The sequence below is a fragment of the Theropithecus gelada genome, chromosome X, assembly GCF_003255815.1.
Source record: "Theropithecus gelada isolate Dixy chromosome X, Tgel_1.0, whole genome shotgun sequence".
Taxonomy (NCBI): Eukaryota; Metazoa; Chordata; class Mammalia; order Primates; family Cercopithecidae; genus Theropithecus; species Theropithecus gelada.
This window is the reverse complement of record NC_037689.1, coordinates 10718955-10738711: the sequence shown is the minus strand read 5'-3', so window position 1 is coordinate 10738711 and position 19757 is coordinate 10718955. Positions and strand designations below refer to the sequence as shown.

The 19757-nt window shown below is 41.3% G+C and overlaps 1 pseudogene; it reads left to right on the top strand.

The window, feature by feature from the left end:
• The window catches only part of LOC112616313, a 15941-nt pseudogene extending 13807 nt beyond the window's left edge, over positions 1 to 2134 (top strand).
• The last annotated feature ends 17623 nt before the right edge of the window (positions 2135 to 19757 follow it).

Genomic DNA, 19757 nt, shown 5'->3' with positions numbered 1-19757 from the left:
TGCCAACATAGTTCCCTCTTTCTGGGATGCCAGCTGGTAATATGTGCTGACATTATGGGGATCATTCATGCAGTCTGTTTTCCTCAAAGTGAACTAAAATAATACAGTCCATATGGGACTCCTGTCTCGGTATCTTGAGGCTCCAGAACACATTCAAGACTCAAAGACTGCCTCACTGCAAAATACTGTCTAAAGCTAGCTGAGATTTTCTTCTCCAAAGCCTTCCCCTCTCCTTCCTTTACCTCTTCCCCTTATCCTTCTTTAAGCAAAACTCTTTTCCCAAAACGCCTCAGCTACTCTGGCATACTGACTATTAAAATAAAGACAGTTGAAAAACATCAGATACAAATAAAATCACTGACCTTTGTAGTGTTTCTTAAAAGCAAAAGATGAAATTCCCATGTAAAAGATCTCCTTCCTATAGTAAAAGGAAAGACAACAGTCTTATCTTCAAGGATGAGGAATTGAGACCAAGAGAACACTATACAAAGCTTATGAGAATACCTCTTATCTTTTGGGCCTCCTCACATAATTCAGTCACATTTTACCGTTAACAATTCTTTGTCTAATTCAACATGTTGGTAACTGACTCAAACTGCTTTACCCAAAATTTGGGTCACCACCTTCATAAGATTACCTATTGAGGAGAAAAATCTTAAATAAAATTTAGCCTTCTTCCATTTTGTCAGAAATTAGATCCAACGTCTTTTATAAATTGATGAGTTTGTATGTTTTACTGTCCCATAATCAAAATTCTAAAATGAAAGCTATCTTTGTTTATGTACATATCCGTGTTTGGGTGTATTCATACATATGTACATGTGTTATGTTAAATGTGTCTACATGGTATAATCTGGAATCGTTGGCAAACAATTATTTAAAGAATCCTATTCAGATTGGCTTAAATAGGTGCTCGTATAAATATACAGTAATTAACTAAAATGCATTTAGTTCATGCAACTTCAATTAAATCTTTGAAAAATAAGTTGGTTTTAAAATTGTTGGTAAAATAAAATGATAAATGTTTTCAAAATTGTCACTCTTTTTTGGTCCGGTTTACTGGTTCTATATTTGTCTCTGTTAGATGTTTTAAGGTTATGAAAGATAAACCTAACCTAAAAACAGAATGGTCTCTTATGTGCAATTCTTTGATAAGTAAGACTAATTTAATATTGTGGGTGTAATAAAACCACTGTATTTTCTGAGTTATTGGCAAAATACTCATATATTTAAGGTTTTTGCTCAGGTGAACACCTGACATTTACAGGCTATAAAAATGTTTTAACAGGAAAATAACTCGAACTGATGACTAGCTTTATTTATTTATTTATTTATTTATTTATTTATTTATTTAGAGCAGAGTCTCCCTCCGTCGCCCAGACTGGAGTGCAGTGGTGCTATCTCAGCTCGCTGCAACCTCTGCCTCCCAGGTTCAAGAGATTCTCCTGTCTCAGCCTCCCAAGTAGCTGGGACTCTAGGCATGTGCCCCCATGCCTGGATAATTTTTGTATTTTTAGTAGAGGTGGGGTTTCACTGTGTTGGCCAGGCTGGTCTTGAACTCCTGACCTCAAGTGATCTGCCCTTCTCAGCCTCCCTAAGTGCTGGGATTACAGATGTGAGCCACCACCCCCGGCCGACTGGCTTTGTTCAATATGTCAGTTTTCATAAGTAATCTAGGTATAATTGTTAAAATGAATAAATGAGGTAAATGTGAGATACATGTTTATAAGTGAAGTTTTCATGTAATTTGAAATCTTTTTTTCTCTTACTCTTACCATATGAAGATGAAATATTAAAGTTATGTTATGTTAGATTAAGTAATAGGTACTCACTAAATTCCAGGATCATTTCCAGCTAAGAAAACAATGGATCCCCCTGCCTAGGCCTCCCAAAATGCTGGGATTACAGGGGTGAGCCACCATGCCCAGTGAGGAAAAGAAGTATTAAACACTATTGTTATTAAAGAAACCAAAGATCGTGATGCTTGGAAGGTGTTTCTAAGACTCGAGATAATGGACTTCTGGCCAAGCCAACCCATGGTGACATCATCAGGTTTGCGCCTCCACTAGTGATCAAGGAAGAGGAGATTTGAGAGTCCAGTGAAATCATTAACAAGACCATCTTGTCATTCTGAGGGTAGCAGCTGTTTTCAGTGGTCCATGGGAGCTTGGCTCCCTGTAAAAGCTTGGCTCTAAATGTAGGCACATTCCACTCCCATGTATCTCCAAAGCCTTTTTGTGGAATATCCATTTTTTTCAGTTGATACATAATAGAACAACGTTTATGAACCTGCCATTTGCTTTGTAATATAAGTAAGAGAATGTAATGGCATCTATATTCAGTGAAAGCATTTTGATGTGCAAGAGTACTTTTTAAGGTGAAATGCATCTATATATACAGACAGCCTTTAAATTACATCCTTCAGTATACTTTATATATGTTTTTATAATTTCCTTGCTGGTATAAATGTTTTGTATTTGAAAAAGTTATCTCTGGGGTACTACATAAAAGGCTTCACCTTGTAAAGTCAAATCACTTTTATCATTGAATTTTAGGAAGGATGAAAAATATGTAAAATACCAATATTAAGTAAACTTCATATTGGGCCAATGCCAGAATGTATTCCATGGATGTCATTACTTTGAATTAAGAATTAGTGTTTAAAATTCCTAAATTGTTTTGAGTGCTTGATTGTAATTTGTGGAAAAAAATGTTTATTTTAAACATTTCTTTTCTTTAAATTTAAAATAAAGCATATATTTCAGAAGAAAAAAGATACAGAACATGGCAAGGTGCAGTGGTTCATGGCTGTAATCCCAGCACATTGATAGGCCAAGGTAGGCAGATCACTTGAGGTCAGGAGTTTGAGACCAGCCTGCCAACATGGTGAAACCCCATCTCTACTAAAAAAATACAAAACTTAGCCAGGCATGGTGGCACGTGCCTGTAATTCCAGCTACATGGGAGTCTGAGACAGGAGAATGGTTCAAACCTGGGAGGCAGAGGTTGCAGCGAGCTGAGATCCTGCCACTGCACTCCAACCTGGGTGACAAAGTGAGACTCAGTCTTGGAATTTTAAAAAAAGAAAAAAAAAAGGTACAGACCATTTCCTTCACCACAATGTTATCCCTTGTGCTACTCATTTTTAGTAATACCCACTCTCCTCCCATCCACCATCCCTAACCCCTGGCAACCACTAATCTGTTTTTCATTTCCACAATTTTGTCTTTTCTAGAATGCTGTACAAATGAAATCTCATAGTATATAACATTTTAGAGGTTTATTTCACTCCACATGATAACCTGGAGATTCATCCAAAATATTAATATTTGTGTATCAATAGTTCATATTTTTGTTGTTGTTGTTGAGATGGAGTCTCACTATGTTGCCCAGGCTGGAGTGCAGTGGCACGGTTTTGGTTCACTGCAACCTCTGCCTCCCAGGTTTAAGCAATTCTTGTGCCTCAGCTTCCCAAGTACTTGGGACTACAGGTGCACACCACCACGCCCAGTTAATTTTTGTATTATTAGTAGATACAGAGTTTCACCATATTAGCCAGGCTGGTCTCAAACTCCTGACCTCATGATCTGCCTGCCTCGGCTTCCCAAAGTACTGGAATTATAAGCATGAGCCACTGCACACGGTCAATAGTTCATTTTTATTATTCAGTGGTATTCCATGGTATGGATGTACCACAGTTTGACCATTCACTTACTGTAGGACATATTGATTATTTCCAGCTATTGGCTATTACAAGTAAAGCTGCTATGAACAATTATGTACAAATTTCTGGATGGGGATAAATTTTTATTTCTCTGACGTGTAATTGTTGAATTGCATGGTGACTGCATGTTTACTTGTGTAAGAAACTACCAAACTGCTTTCCATGGTGGCTGTAAGATTTTACCTTCCCAGCAACATTTTACTAGATATCCAGTTTCTCTATATCCTTTCCAGCATTTCGTATTGTCACTATGTCTTTTATTTTAACTGTTGCAATAAGTGTGTAGTGATGCCTCATCGTGGTCTTAATTTGCATCTAGTGAAGCAAATAAATGTTGAACATCCTTTCATGTGCTTATTTGCTTATTTCCTCTTCAGTGAAATGTATGTTCATATATTTTCATAATGTTCTAATTGAATTATTTGTTTGTTTGTTTTTACCGTTGTTTTGTTTTGTTTTTGAGACAGAGTCTGGCTCTGTTACCGAGGCTGGAATACAGTGGCATGATCTTGGCTCACTGCAACCTCTGCTTCCCAGGTTCAAGCGATTCTCGTGCCTCAGCCTCCCGCATACCTGGGATTACAGGCATGCATCATCATGCCTGTCTAATTTTTGTATTTTTAGTAGAGATGGGTTTTGCCATGTTGCCCGGGCTGGTCTCAAACTCCTGGCCTCAAGGGATCTACACACCATCCACCTCCACCTCCCAAAGTGCTAGGATTACAAGCGTGAGCCACCATGCCCGGCATACCGTTGAGTTTTGAGAGTACTATGCATATCCATTATATATTCTTAATGTGAGTCCTCTGTTGGATATGTGGTTTACAAACATTTTCTCCCAGTTTATACCCTGTTTTTTCATCCTTTTAACACAGTTTCTACAGAGCATAAGTTTTAAATTGGATGAAATCTAATTTATTTTTTTCCTTATGGATTATGTTTTTTGAACCATTCACTATGCCCTAGATCTCAGACATTTCTCCTACGCTTTCTTGTAAAAGTTTTTTTAGTGTTATATTTTAGATTTAAATCTGTGATCCACTTGAGATATATATAAATGTATGAAAATTAGGGTTTTTGTTGTTGTTGTTGTTGTTTTGCCTATGGATATGTAACTGCTCCAGCACCATTTGTTAAGCAGACCATCCTTCCTTCTTTTTGTCTCTTGGTAAAAAATCAGTGCGAGGCTGTTTCTAGGTTCTCTTTTTTTTTTTTTTTTTTTTTTTTTTTTGAGACGGAGTCTCGCTCTGCCGCCCAGGCTGGAGTGCAGTGGCCGGATCTCAGCTCACTGCAAGCTCCGCCTCCCAGGTTCACGCCATTCTCCTGCCTCAGCCTCCCAAGTAGCTGGGACTACAGGCGCCCGCCACCTCGCCCGGCTAGTTTTTTTTTTTTTTGTATTTTTTAGTAGAGACGGGGTTTCACTGTGTTAGCCAGGATGGTCTCGATCTCCTGACCTCGTGATCCGCCCGTCTCGGCCTCCCAAAGTGCTGGGATTACAGGCTTGAGCCACCGCGCCCGGCTGTTTCTAGGTTCTCTATTTTGTTCCAGTGATCTATGTGTCTATTCTTCTCCCAATACTACCTAGTCTTGATTCCTGTAGCTATATAAGAAGTATTGAAATATGGTACAGCCATTCCTCCCACCTTATTCTTCTTTTTCAAAAATGGTCTTAGCTATATAAATATTTTTTGAGGAGTCTCACTTGTGTCACCCAAGCTGGAGGGCAATGGGGTGATCTCAGCTCACTGCTATCTCTGCCTCCCATGTTCAAGCGATTCTCCTGTCTCAGCTTCCTGAATAGCTGAAATTTCAGGTGCCCACCACCACACCCGGCTAATTTTTGTATTTTTAGTAGAGACGGGGTTTTGCCATGCTGGCAAGGCTGGTCTCGAACTCCTGACCTCAACCAATCCACCTGCCTCGGCTTACCAAAGTGCTGGGATTACAAGCATGAGCCACTGTGCCCAGCGTTGTCTTAGCTATTGACAATTTGTTACAGCAACAATAAAAAATGAACACATATAGAAACAGATTAATTAGTGAAAAAAATAGAAAATCAAGAAACAGACTGATTTATGTACAAACTTCAGCATGCATTTCCAAACAGTGGGCAAAAGATGCATTGTATAATAAATTATTACTTGACCAGTGTCTATCCATTTGAAACAATAAAGACTAAATCCTTACTTTAAGCCACATAAAATAATAAATTCTAAAAATTCGCTGACTTAAATGTGAAAACGTGAAGTCATAAAGAACTAGATGAAAATTTAGGAAAGTATTACAGTGTAAGACATCTTGAGTTGGCATAGGCACTTCCTGACATTACACCAAGGCTATGAACAATGAATCTGACATACTTAAAGATGTAAAAATTAAAGTATCATCTAAGTCAAAAGACACTATAAACAACTGTTTAAACAGGCAAATTTTGGAGAAACTGGTGAAGCATCCACAGTAAATTAATAGTAACCATCTCTAATATATAACAAAGGTTTTGCATATCAGTAAGAGAAATTGGAACAGCCCAATGAAAAAAATGTGTTCAGGCATGGCACTACTTCACCATATAGCAGAAAAGGATTACAAAATAGAAAGGATGAGAGGAAAATAATAAAGGAAATGGAGAATAGATCCCAGAAGTTTCAACATTCATTCAATAGATGTTCCAGGCATACAGAATAGAAAGACTGGGCTAGGCGCGGTGGTTCACACCTGTAATCCCAGCATTTTGGGAGGCTGAGGCAGGCAGATCACCTGAGGTCGGGATTCAAGAACAGCCTGGCCATCATGGTGAAACCCTGTCTCTACTAAAAATGCAAAAATTAGCCCGGTGTGTGGTGGGTGCCTGAAATCCCAGCTACTTGGGACGCTGGACAGAAGAACCACTTTAACTCCAGAGGCAGAGGTTGCAGTGAGCTGAGGTTGTGCCACTGCACTCTACCCTGGGTGGCAGAGCAAAACTCCTCATCAAAAAAAAAAAAAAAGAGGCCGGGCGCGGTGGCTCAAGCCTGTAATCCCAGCACTTTGGGAGGCCGAGACTGGTGGATCACGAGGTCAGGAGATCGAGACCATCCTGGCTAACATGGTGAAACCCCGTCTCTACTAAAAAATAACAAAAAACTAGCCAGGCGATGTGGCGGACGCCTGTAGTCCCAGCTACTCGGGAGGCTGAGGCAGGAGAATGGCGTGAACCCGGGAGGCGGAGCTTGCAGTGAGCTGAGATCCGGCCACTGCACTCCAGCCTGGGCGACAGAGCGAGACTCCGTCTCAAAAAAAAAAAAAAAAGAAAGAAAGAAAGAATAGAAATACTGGAGAGAAGGAAGTACTTGAAGAAATAATGTTCCAGAATTTTCTGAACTGAACAAAGACATGAATCTTCACCTGAAAAGAGTCACCTAGTTCTGAGCGTGATTAACACACATGTGCACACACACACGTGTGCACCCCTCCTCCGCCCCAACCCCACACACACACACCCCCTCTAGGAGTAAAATTTCTAAGATAAAGATAAAATCCTGAACAGTCCCAGAGAGAAAGAGAGAAGAGAAAATGCAATGGAGAAGTTTTTCAAGGAGCTGATTAAAGATAACTTTGGGCCAGGCGCAGTGACTCACGCCTGTGGTCACATCCCTTTGGGAGGTCAATATGGTAGGATTGCTTGAGCTACGGAGTTTGAGACCAGCGTGGCCAAGAAGGTGAAATCCATCTCTACAAAAAATACGACAATTATCCAGGTGTGGTGCCATTTGCCTGTAGTCCCAGCTACTTGGGAGGCTGAGGCAGGAGAATCACTTGAGTCCAGGAGGTGGAGATTGCCATGAGCTGAGATGGTGCCACTGCATTCCAGTCTGGGTGATGGAGCCAGGCACTGTCTCAAACAAAATGAAACAAAACAAAAACAAACAAATAAAAAAAGTTGAACCTAGATATCTATATACAGCCAGGATAATCCAGAATGAGGGAAAAAATATTCCAGAAAATTCATGACACATATACCCTTCAGAAATAATCATTGGTGAACAGTTCCATGAGAAGGGAAAACTAAATTTAGGAGGAAGGAGGTGGTTTCAGTAAGCAATGGTGAGGAGAAAAATAGTAAAATGTATTGAAAAGTGTGAACTTTAGATTATAAATTTTAAAAATTACAGTCTTGAACTAAAATTCCTAGTATTATAAACTTGTCAGATGGGAGGAGGGACAGGAAAGAAAAGAGAAGTTCTTTTGGTGTTCAAGGAATGGATACAGATGCCAGTGAATGATAGAACAGTAGAATGGTCAAAACACTAGCATTTTATTTTGGTTCACTTTAGACAGGGCCTCACCCTGTTGCCCAGGCTAGAGTTCCATAGCACAATCATGGCTCACTGTAGCCCCAGCCTCCTCAGCTTGAGTGATCCTCCTGCCTCAGCCTTCCATGTAGCTGGGGCTACAGGTATGAACCACCATCCCTGGCTAATTTTTTTTTTTATTTTTTGGTAGAGACAGAATCTTGCTATGTTGCCCAGGCTGATCTTGAACTCTTGTCCTCAAACAAAGCTACCACCTCTGCCTCTCAAAGTGGTGGGATTACAGGCGTGAGTCACTGTGCCCAGTTAATAGTAGTATTTTAGAGTACAAACTCTGCAGCCAGATGTTGCGGGAAGTCAGGGACCCCGAACAGAGGGACTAGCTGAAGCCTCAGCAGAAGAACATAAATTGTGAAGATTTCATGGACATTTATTAGTTACCAAAATTAATAATTTTATAATTTCTTACACCTGTCTTTACCGCAATCTCTGAACATAAATTGTGAAGATTTCATGGACATTTATCACTTCCCCAATTAGTACTCATAATTTCCTATGCCTGTCTTTACTTTAATCTCTTAATCCTGTCATCTTCATAAACTGAGGATGTTTGTTGCCTCAGGACCCTGTGATGATTGCGTTAACTGTATAAATTTTTTGTAAAACATGTGTGTTTGAACAATATGAAATCTAGTTGTAAAACATGGGTGTTTGAACAATATGAAATCAGGGCACCCTGAAAAAGAACAGAAAAACAGCGATTTTCAGGGAACAAGGAAAGATAACCATAAGCTCTGACTGCCTGCATGGTCGGGCAGAGTAGAGCCATATTTTTCTTCTCACAGAGAGCCTTCTCACAGAGAGCCTTCTCACAGAGGATGGGTGTGTGAGTAGGAGAAATATCACTGAATTCTTTTCCTAGCAAGGAATATTAATAATTGATAACCCTGGGGAAGGAATGCATTCCCAGGGGTAGGCCTATAGACAACCACTCTGGGAGCGTCTGTCTTATGCAGTTGAGAGAAGGGATGACATACACCCTGGTCTCCTGCAGTGCCCTCAGGCTTACTAGGATTGGGAAATTCCAGCCTGGTAAATTCTAGTCAGACCGGTTGTCTGCTCTCAAACCCTGTTTCCTGTTAAGATGTTTATCAAGACAACGCATGCCCAACAGGACATGGACCCTCATCAGTAATTCTAATTTTGCCCTTGCCTTGTGATCCTGCTCTGCCCTTTTGCCTTGTGATCTTTTATTGCCCTTTGAAGCATGTGATCTCTGTGACACACTCCCTATTCGTACACCCCTCTCCTTTCGGAATCCCTAATAAAAACTTGCTGGTTTTGTGGCTCGGGGTCACCATCACAATCCTACCAATATGTGATGGCACCCCTGGAGGTCCACCTGTAAAACTTATCTCTTGGTAATCTTTCTCTTTATTTCTCAGACCAGTTGACACTTAGGGAAATAGAAAAGAACCTATGTTGAAATATTGGGGGCTGGTTCCCCCAACAGCCAGACAGGTTGGGTTCAGTTTCTGGCTTCTCAACTTATTAAGCTGTGTGACCTTGTGTAGGTTATATAACCTTTCTGTGTCTCAGGCTACTCAAGAGTGAACTGGGGATAACCACATTATCTAACTCATTTGATTGCTATGATTAAATGGGTAAGTACATGTAAAGCATTTAGAATAGCATGTGTCATGTGGTTAAGTGGTATATATATTTTAGTTGTTGTCAGTAATGACTTCACATTACTTTTAAAATGTAAAGGCATATCTGGTTCCAGAAGAGGATGGTGAACCAGCAATAGCTGCTGGCTTCCTTCCCAAACCCAACCCTGCAGATGCCACAGAAGAGGTGGGAAGTGGTTGGAGTTCAGAACAGTTCCCAGTAACAAAACCCTTGATGGTTTGGCCCCACTGAAGGATGAGATAGCTTAGAGTGGGAAAAGGTCAGAGGCCACAGATGGAGGATCAGTCCAGGTGGAGCTTTCTAAGTTGCATTCTTTTTTTCTCCTCGTTTTCTGGAAGGCTTATTACCTGTTCTGAAAACACTATAGAGCAGACACTTGGCAGGGCTGGCCCAATGCTAGCCCAAAGTGGCATGATAACATTAAGGAATAGGGGGCTTGGAAAGCTCCTAGAAAAAGTGCAGACTCATCAAAGCTGGCCAGTAACTGGGCATTCCTTTCCTACCTCTTCCTCTGCCCTCTGAGCTAGGCAATTAAAACCAATATCACTCACCTGTAGACTCCCTCCACACTGTAAGGCAGAAATCCTGTAAGTGTCTCTGGGGGCTCATAGGCTGGGGACTGGAAAGAAGAATTGTCTCAGCTCAGCTCTGGAGGCTCTGTACTCCAAGTCCTATCAATCGAGAAGCCCTGAAACTCAAGTGGAATGTCTGAGCTGACACATCTTCCCAGGAAAAAAGAGTAATATGGAAAAACTATCAGATAAACCAGGCGTGGTGGCTCACACTTGTAATCCCAGCACTTCGGAAGGCTGAGGTGGGAGGATCACCTGAGGTCAGGAGTTTGAGACCAGCCTGGCCAACATGGCAAAACCCCATCTCTACTAAAAATACAAAATTAGCTGCGTGTGGTGGGACATGCCTGTAACCCCAGCCACTCAGGAGGCGTGGACAGGAGAATCACTTGAACCTGGGAGGTGGAGCTTGCAGTGAGGCAAGATCGTACCATTGTACTCCAGCCTAGGGAACAAGAGTGAAACTGTAAAAAAAAAAAAAAAAAAAAAAAAAAAGGTCACTTTTCTAAATGTGAGAAATTCTCATTCATTACTTATTTAAGTACACTTTCTTTTTTAATTACTATATTCACTTCTTATAAGGGTACGGTTAGATGCGTTTTGACATTTATTCTTCTATCCTCCCTATTAATTAACTTTTCTTTCATTTACTCCATCTCTATCCATTACTGATTACTTTATGAATACTTCAGGGTCATTTCCTCAGTTCAGTAATTGCTTTTTCAACTATATCCGTTTTAATATCCAACCCATTCCACTGAATTATTGATTTGAGCAGTTAATGTTTTCATATCCAATGTATCCAACAGGTTATTTATTTATTTAAGAAGGAGTCTTGCCCTTTCGCCCAGGCTGGAGTGCAGTAGTGTGATCTTGGCTCACTGCACCTCTGCCTCCCAAGTCCAAGCAATTCTCCTGCCTTGGTAGAGAATCAAAAATATATATATAGCTGCATTTGGTGGTGTGTACCTGTAGTCCAGCTACTGGGGAAGCTAGGGCAGGAAAATTGCTTCAGCCCTGGAGTTTGAGGCTGCAGTGAGCTAGGATTGGGTCACTGCACTCCAGCCTGAGTCTCTGTCTCTGAAAATTAAAAAAAAAAAAAGAAAAAAAAAGATCTTAGGAATGATTTTACTCAGAGGGGGGAGTACTATGATATGTACATGGGCCACTGCAATGGAATTTTGCAGTAAGAGAGTGATATTGGGATTGACTTCAACTCCACCAAGGACAAGTGGGGATTTATAGTCAAGGAGTAGGGTCAGGGGGTTAGAAGATGGGAAATTACTTGGAAGAGACATCAGGTGCGGGGGGATTCTGGCTAAACAGACTTGACACGAATTTTGCTAAAACAGACTAAATGGGCGGAGTCCCTGGATGGGGAGACGTGAGCCACCTCGTGTGGCCAACTGGCTTTGTTTAATATGTAAGTTTTTATAAGTAATCTAGGTATAATTGTTAAAAATGAATCAATGAGGTAAATGTGAGATATATGTTTGTAAATGAACTTTTCATGTAATTTGAAATCTTTTTTTATCTTGCTGTTATCATAAGAAGATGAAATTTAAAGTAATGTTATATTAGATTAAGTAACAGGTACTCATTAAATGTTGAGATCATTTCCAACTAAGAAAACAACTGAAACAAATCACTGAACATAAACACAAGTTTGTTCTTGGCTCTTAAGTTTTATAAAAGACAAAAGATATTTGGATCAGTTAATAAAATGCCCTGTTCCACATTGAAAATTGTTCCGGCTGGGTGTGGTGGCTCAAGTCTGTAATCCCAGCACTTTGGGAAGCCAAGGTGGTTGGATCATGAGGTCAAGAGATTGAGACCATTCTGGCCAACATGGTGAAACCCTGTCTCTACTAAAAATACAAAAATTAGCCAGGCATGATGGCAGGTGCCTGTAGTCCCAGCTACTCGGGAGGCTGAGGCAGAAGAATAACTTGAACCCAGGAGACAGAGGTTTCAGTGAGCCTAGATTGTACCACTGCACTCTAGCCTGGGGACAGACCAAGACTCTGTCTCAAAAAAGAAAATTGTTATAAAGCGTATTCAATTAGGAAAAGAGGAAGTCAAATCGTCCTTGTTTGCAGATGACATGACTGTATATTTAGAAAACCCCTTTGTCTCAGCCCAAAATCTCCTTAAGCTGATAAGCAACTTCAGCAAAGTCTCAGGATACAAAATCAATGTGCAAAAATCACAGCATTCCTATACACCAATAACAGACAGAGAGCCAAATCATGAGTGAAATCCCATTCACAACTGCTTCAAAGAGGATAAAATACCTAGGAATCCAACTTACAAGGGATGTGAAGGACCAATTCAAGGAGAGCTACAAACCACTGCCCAACAAAATAGAAGAGGACACAAACAAATGGAAGAAAATTCCATGCTCATGGATAGGAAGAATCAATATCATGAAAATGACCATACCACCCAAGGTAATTTATAGATTCAATGCCATCCCCAATGACTTTCTTCACAGAATTGGAAAAAACTACTTTAAAGTTCATATGGAACCAAAAAAGAGCCTGCATTGCCAAGACAATCCTAAACAAAAAGAACAAAGCTGGAGGCATCACACTACCTGACTTCAAACTATACTACAAGACTACAGTAACCAAAACAGCATGGTACTGGTACCAAAACAGAGATATAGACCAATGGAACAGAACAGAGCCCTCAGAAATAATACCACATGTCTACAACCATCTGATCTCTGACAAACCTGAGAGAAACAAGAAATGGGGAAAGGATTCCCTATTCAATAAATAGTGCTGGGAAAACTGGCTAGCCATATGTAGAAAGCTGAAACTGCATCCCTTCCTTACACCTTATACAAAAATTAATTCAAGATGGATTAAAGACTTAAATGTTAGACCTAAAACCATAAAAACCCTAGAAGAAAACCTAGGCAATACCATTCAGGACATAGGCATGGGGAAGGACTTCATGTCTAAAACACCAAAAGCAATGGCAACAAAAGCCAAAATTGACAAATGGAATCTAATTAAATTAAAGAGCTTCTGCACAGCAAAAGAAACTGCCATCAGAGTGAATAGGCAACCTACAGAATGGGAGAAAAATTTTGCAATCTACCCATCTGACAAAGGGCGAATATCCAGAATCTACAAAGAACATAAACAAATTTACAAGAAAAAATCAAACAACCCCATCAAAAAGTGGGCAAAGGATATGAACAGACACTTCTCAAAAGAAGACATTTATGCAGCCAACAGACACATGAAAAAATGTTCATCATCACTGGTCATCAGAGAAATGCAAATCAAAACCACAATGAGATACCATCTCACACCAGTTAGAATGGTGATCATTAAAAAGTCAGGAAACAACAGGTGCTGGAGAAGATGTGGAGAAACAGGAACACTTTTACACTGTTGGTGGGACTGTATACTAGTTCAACCATTGTGGAAGACAGTGTGGTTATTCCTCAAGGATTTAGAACTAGAAACACCATTTGACCCAGCGATCCCATTACTGGGTATATACCCAAAGGATTATAAATCTTGCTGCTATAAAGACACATGCACACATATGTTTATTGTGGCACTATTCACAATAGTGAAGACTTGGAACCAACCCAAATGTCCATCAATGATAGACTGGATTAAGAAAATGTGGCACATATACACCATGGAATACTATGCAGCCATGAAAAAGGATGAGTTCATGTCCTTTGTAGGGACATAGATGAAGCTGGAAACCATCATTCTGAGTAAACTATCGCAAGGACAGAAAACCAAATACCACATGTTCTCACTCATAGGTGGGAACTGAACAATGAGAACACTTGGACACAGGATGGGGAACATCACACACTGGGGTCTGTCATGGGGTGGGAGGAGGGGGGAAGGATAACATTAGGAGATATACCTAATGTAAATGACAAGTTAATAGGCGCAGCATGCCAACATGGCACATGTATACATATGTAACAAACTTGCCTGTTGTGCACATGTACCCTAGAACTTAAAATATAATAAAAAATTATTCTATAAAAATATTTTTAAAGATTATAAAGTACATATTCATGAGATGTTAATACATAACAATTCCAAACTACTTTCCAGATTTTTACTAAAAATTAAGATTACGTCCGGGTGCAGTGGCTGAAGCCTGTAATCCCAGCACTTTGGGAGGCTGAGGCAGGTGGATCACGAGGTCAGGAGTTCGCGACCAGCTTGGCCAACATGGTGAAATTCCGTCTGTACTAAAAGTAAAAAAATTAGCCAGGCATGGTGGCCCGTGCCTGTAATCCCAGCTACTCAGGAGCCTGAGGCAGGAAAATCATTGGAACCCAGGAGGTGGAGGTTACAGTGAGCCAAGATTGCACCAATGCACTCCAGCCTGGGCAACAGAGCAAGACTCTGTCTCAAAAAAAAAAAAAGAAAAGAAATTAAGGTTACTAAAAATTAAAGGTTCTTAGTATATGTAATTCTGTATACAAAATGTACAAAAAATAATTTTTATATGACAAAATTTTGTGTGCTCTGAGTGATAAATACATTTTTATCCTAAAATAAAATGATTGGTTGCCTTATATTAAAAAGAGTCTAGGCCGGGAGTGGTGGCTCAGGCCTGTAATCTCAGCACTTTGGGGGGCAGAGGTGGGCAGATCATGATGTCAAGAGATTGAGACCATCCTGACCAACATGATGAAAATCCGACTCTACTAAAAATACCAAAATTAGCTGGGTGTGATGGCTAGCGCCTGTAGTCCCAGCTATTTGGGAGGCTGAGGCAGGAGAATTGCTTGAACCCAGGAGGCAGAGGTTGCAGTGAGCTGAGATCACGCCACTGCACTCCAGCCTGACAACAGAGTGAGACTACGTCTCAAAAAAAAAAACATCTATGGCTCTACCACCTGAATTTGCCAAACCTTGTCTGATTTCAGAATTTAAACAGGGTCGGGGTTGGTTAGTTCTTGGATTGGAGTCCAATATAAAAATGAAAAACTATAGGACTAAGACTAGGGGTAAAAAAAAAATGATGGAATGTCTAGGCAAGTTGCTGAGGGTTTATGAAGGATGAGCCTTGGGAAGGGAGTCTTATATGTGATCAGATTGGTTGGGATTGAAAAGAAATTATCAGTTTTTCTAAAAATTGAACATTAGTGTCAAGGGTGCACTGAAAGCAGGACGAGTCTGCTCCTCTAGGATTGACATAGGTTTTCTTAACATGTTGATCTGCTTTTCTTCATCTTTTAAATAATCAATCTGAAAAAACAGGGATTTTGTGTTTTAAAATAGTTTCTTAACTGCATTTATTAGGTTTTGGTTTTGGTTTTGGTTTTCAGAGACAGAGTCTCACTCTGTCGCCCAGGCTGGAGTGCAGTGGTGCGATCCAGCCAGTGCAGTGAGCAAGGTTGCTCACTGCAACCTCCACCTCCCAGGTTCAAGTGATTCTTGTGCCTCAGCCTCCCGAGTAGTGGGGATTACTGGTGCCCACCACCACACCCTGCTAATTTTTGTCTTTTTAGTAGAGACGGGGTTTCAACATGTTGGCCAGGCTGGTCTCAAACTCCTGACCTCAAGTGATCTGCCTGCTTTGGCATCCCAAAGTGCTGGGATTACAGGCATGAGCCACCACACCCAGCTATAATTAGCAATAGTATAATAAATTTAGTTTGTACAATGGTTTTGAACCAAGATCCCAAGCCTAGAGGCCACCAGCTAAACAAATGAAAAGACTATGGAGGAAGTGAATGAGGCCTCCTGTAGTCTTTGAGTAGCATTTTAGGAGTGGGTTGAATGAAAGCAGAGTGCCAACTCTATAAAAGGGACCACTAGGTGATCACTACGTGACGTAAAGGATTTGGGGGTCAGGTTCTGTCAAGTGAAAAATGTAGACATTCAGGGGGTAAGGATTTCATTATGATATGAAGACTTATTCTGATGTCTTCGCAAAAGCTGTCTACATTGTGGAAATACCATCTTCTCACCCTGATTCGTCGTTTGAATGTCTCTGGTTATGGCGTTGGACAGTTTCGTGAACTTTTTGTGTGGTCCATACATCAGGCACAAGACTTCTTCCTTAAAATTTATGCGGTTTTATTTTATAGGACTTGTAAATCAAAAATAAAATCCTAAGCCCCCTGCCCCCAACCATCTGAATGGACTTCCTCCTTAGTCAGGGCTCTTTTAAAATTTAACCTGAGAGAAGGTTTCAGGCCATGACAGGAAGTGGGGGTCAGACATGCCTTATTTTACCTCTCTGGCATCAACATCAACACAGACTTGAAGTCTGATAAGAAACATGTTACGGCCGGGTGCGATGGCTCACGCCTGTAATCCCAGCACTTTGGGGGCCGAGGAGGGTGCATCACGAGGTCAGGAGATTGACACCACCCTGGCTAACACAGTGAAACCCTGCCTCTACTAAAAATACAAACAATTAGCCGGGCGTGGTGGCTGGCGCCTGTAGTCCCAGCTACTCGGGAGGCTGAGGCAGAAGAATGGCGTGAACCTGGGAGGCGGAGGTTGCAGTGAGCCGAGATTTCGCCACTGCAACATAGCAAGACTCCGACTCAAAACAAAACAAAACAAAAAGAAACATGTTACAACCAATTCTCTCTGAAGCGTAGTAGCTGAAGGCTTCCTCTGCAAATAAGAACTTAAAAAAAAACTAAGAATGACTCACTTCACATAATCAACTTTTACAATGATTGTAAATCGAGTCCTGCTTAGCAATGCACAAAAATTCTCCTTTGTAATCCATTCATTATACTGCTGTTGACTTTATTGCTTATGCTTTCAGACAGACACTATCCTTTGACCAAACTTGAGTAGGGCTCCTCTGAGTCCTGTTTCTGACTAGGTCCCAACCTCAGACTCTGTCCTTCATCCAGGGACTCTGCCCATTTAGCCTGTTTCAGCAAAAATCGTGTCAAGTCCGTTTAGCCAGAATCCCCCTGCCCCTGAGGTTTCCTCCAAGTAATTTCCCATCTTCTGACCCCCCGCTCCTACTCCCTGACTACAAATCCCCACTTGTCCTTGGTGGAGTTGAAGTCGATCCTAATATCACTCTCCCACTGCAAGACCCCATTGCAGTGGTCCCTGTACCTAGCACAGTAGTCCCCGCTCTGAGTAAAATCGTCCTTACGATCTTTTTTTTATTTTCAGAGACAAAGTCTCACTCTGTCACTCAGGCTGGAGTGCAGTGACCCAATCCTTGCTCACCAATCCTAGCTCACTGCAGTCTCAAACTCCAGATCCCAAGCAATCTTCCTGCCCCAGCCTCCCCAGTAGCTAGGACTACAGGTACGCACCACCAAATCCAGCTTTTTTTTTTTTTTTTTTTTTTTTTTTTTTTTTTTTGACGGATTCTTGCTCTTGTCGCCCAGGCTGGAGTACAGTGGCGTGATATTGGCTCACTGGAACCCCTGCCTCCCGGGTTCAAGCGATTCTTCTGCCCCAGCCTCCTGAGTGGCTGGGATTACAGGCATGTGGCACCACACCCAGCTAATGTTTATACTTTTGGTAGAGATGGGGTTTCGCCATGTTGGCCAGGCTGGTCTCAAACTCCTGACCTCAGGTGATCCACTAGCCTCCGCCTACCAAAGGGCCAGGATTACAGGCATGAGCCACCACACCGGGCCAATTTTTGTATTTTTTGCGGAGACGGGGTCTCACCATGTTGCCCAGGCTGGTCTTGAACTCCTGGGCTCAACCAGTCCTCTTGCCTTGGGCTCCCAAAGTGCTGGGATTACAGGCATAAGCCACTGCATCTGGCCCTTCCTTACAGTCTTTAACAGGTGTAATAAATACTTGTTTGTTTTAACATTTCCCTGTCTTCAATCTCCTGAAGTCTTATGTGCCTGACGTTGTCTTTCCTCCACCCAATATAAAAATTCCTTTCTTTTGCCAGGTGCAGTGGCTTACGCCTGTAATCCCAGCACTTTGAGAGACTGAGGTGGGCAGATCACCTGAGGTCAGGAGTTTGAGACCAGCTTGGCCAACATGGTGAAACCCCATCTCTACTAAGTAAAGGACAAAAATTAGCCGGGTGTGGTGGTATGTGCCTGTAGCCCCAGGTACTCGGGAGGCTGAGGCAGGACAATCTCTTGAACCCAGGAGGCGGAGGTTGCATTGAGTCCAGATCATGCCACTGCACTCTAGCCTAAGTGACAAAGCAAGATTCTGTCTCAAAAAAAAAAAAAAAAAATCCTTTTCTTTCAACACTTTGGAGTTATTACACCATTGCATCCTTACCTCCAGTGTGGTGTTTGAGAGATCCCATGTCAGTTTAATTATTTTTCCTGTGTAAGTAACCTGCTATTATTTCTCTCTGATAATTTTAAAAATATTTTTTGCCTTTCACAGTTGTACATTTCACTGTTCCCGTGTGTGTGTGTGTGTGTGCACTATAATACCTTTAAATCTTAAGTCATTTTTCTAAATCTGAGAACTTCTCATTCATTACTCATTTAAGTATACTCTCCTTTTTAATGACTATATTCTCTTCTTATAAGGCTACTATTAGATGTGTTTTGACATTTGTTCTTCAATCCTCACTATTAATTAACTTTTCTATCATTTACTTCATCTCTACCATTACCATTTACTTTTATGAATTTCTTAGATGCATTTCCTCAGCTCAGTCATTGCTTTTTCAACTATATCCATTTTAATATCCAACCTATTCCACTGCATTATTTATTTGGGCACTTAATGTTTCATATCCAAGCTATACAACAGGTTATTTATTTATTTATTTATGTAAGATGGAGTCTTGCTTTTTCGCCCAGGCTGGAGTGCAGTGGCATGATCTTGGCTCAATGAACCTGTGCCTCCCGAGTCCAAGCAATTCTCCTGCCTCAGCCTCTTGAGTTGCTGGGACCAGAGGCGTGTGACACTATGCCTGGCTAATTTTGGTATTTTTAGTAGAGACAGGATTTCACCATGTTGGCAGGCTGGTCTCGAACTCCTGACCTCAAGTAAGCCGCCCGCCTCAGCCTCCCAAAGTGCTGGGATTACAGGCGTTAACCACCTCGCCTGGGCTTTTTTAAAATTTATTTTTAGACGGAGTTTCACTCTTGTTGCTCAGGCTGGAGTACAATGGTGTGTTCTCAGCTCACTGCAACCACTGTCTCCCAGGTTCAAGTGATTCTCCTACCCCAGCCTCCTGAGTAGCTGGGATTGCAGGTGTGCACCACCACACTCACCTAATTTTGTATTTTTAGTAGAGATGGGGTTTGCCATGTTGGCCAAGCTGGTCTTAAACTGCTGACCTCAAGTGATCCTCCCGCCTTGGCCTTCCAAACTGCTGGATTACAGGTGTAAGCCACCACGCCCGACCTATCCGATAGTTTTTCTATATAACTCTTTGTTACTGGGAAGATGTGTAAGTCCAGACATTCCACGTGAGTTTCAGGGTTTCTTGATTGATAGGACTTAGAGTAGAGAGCCTCTAGAGCTGAGCTGAGACAATTCTTCTTTTCAATTTCTAGCC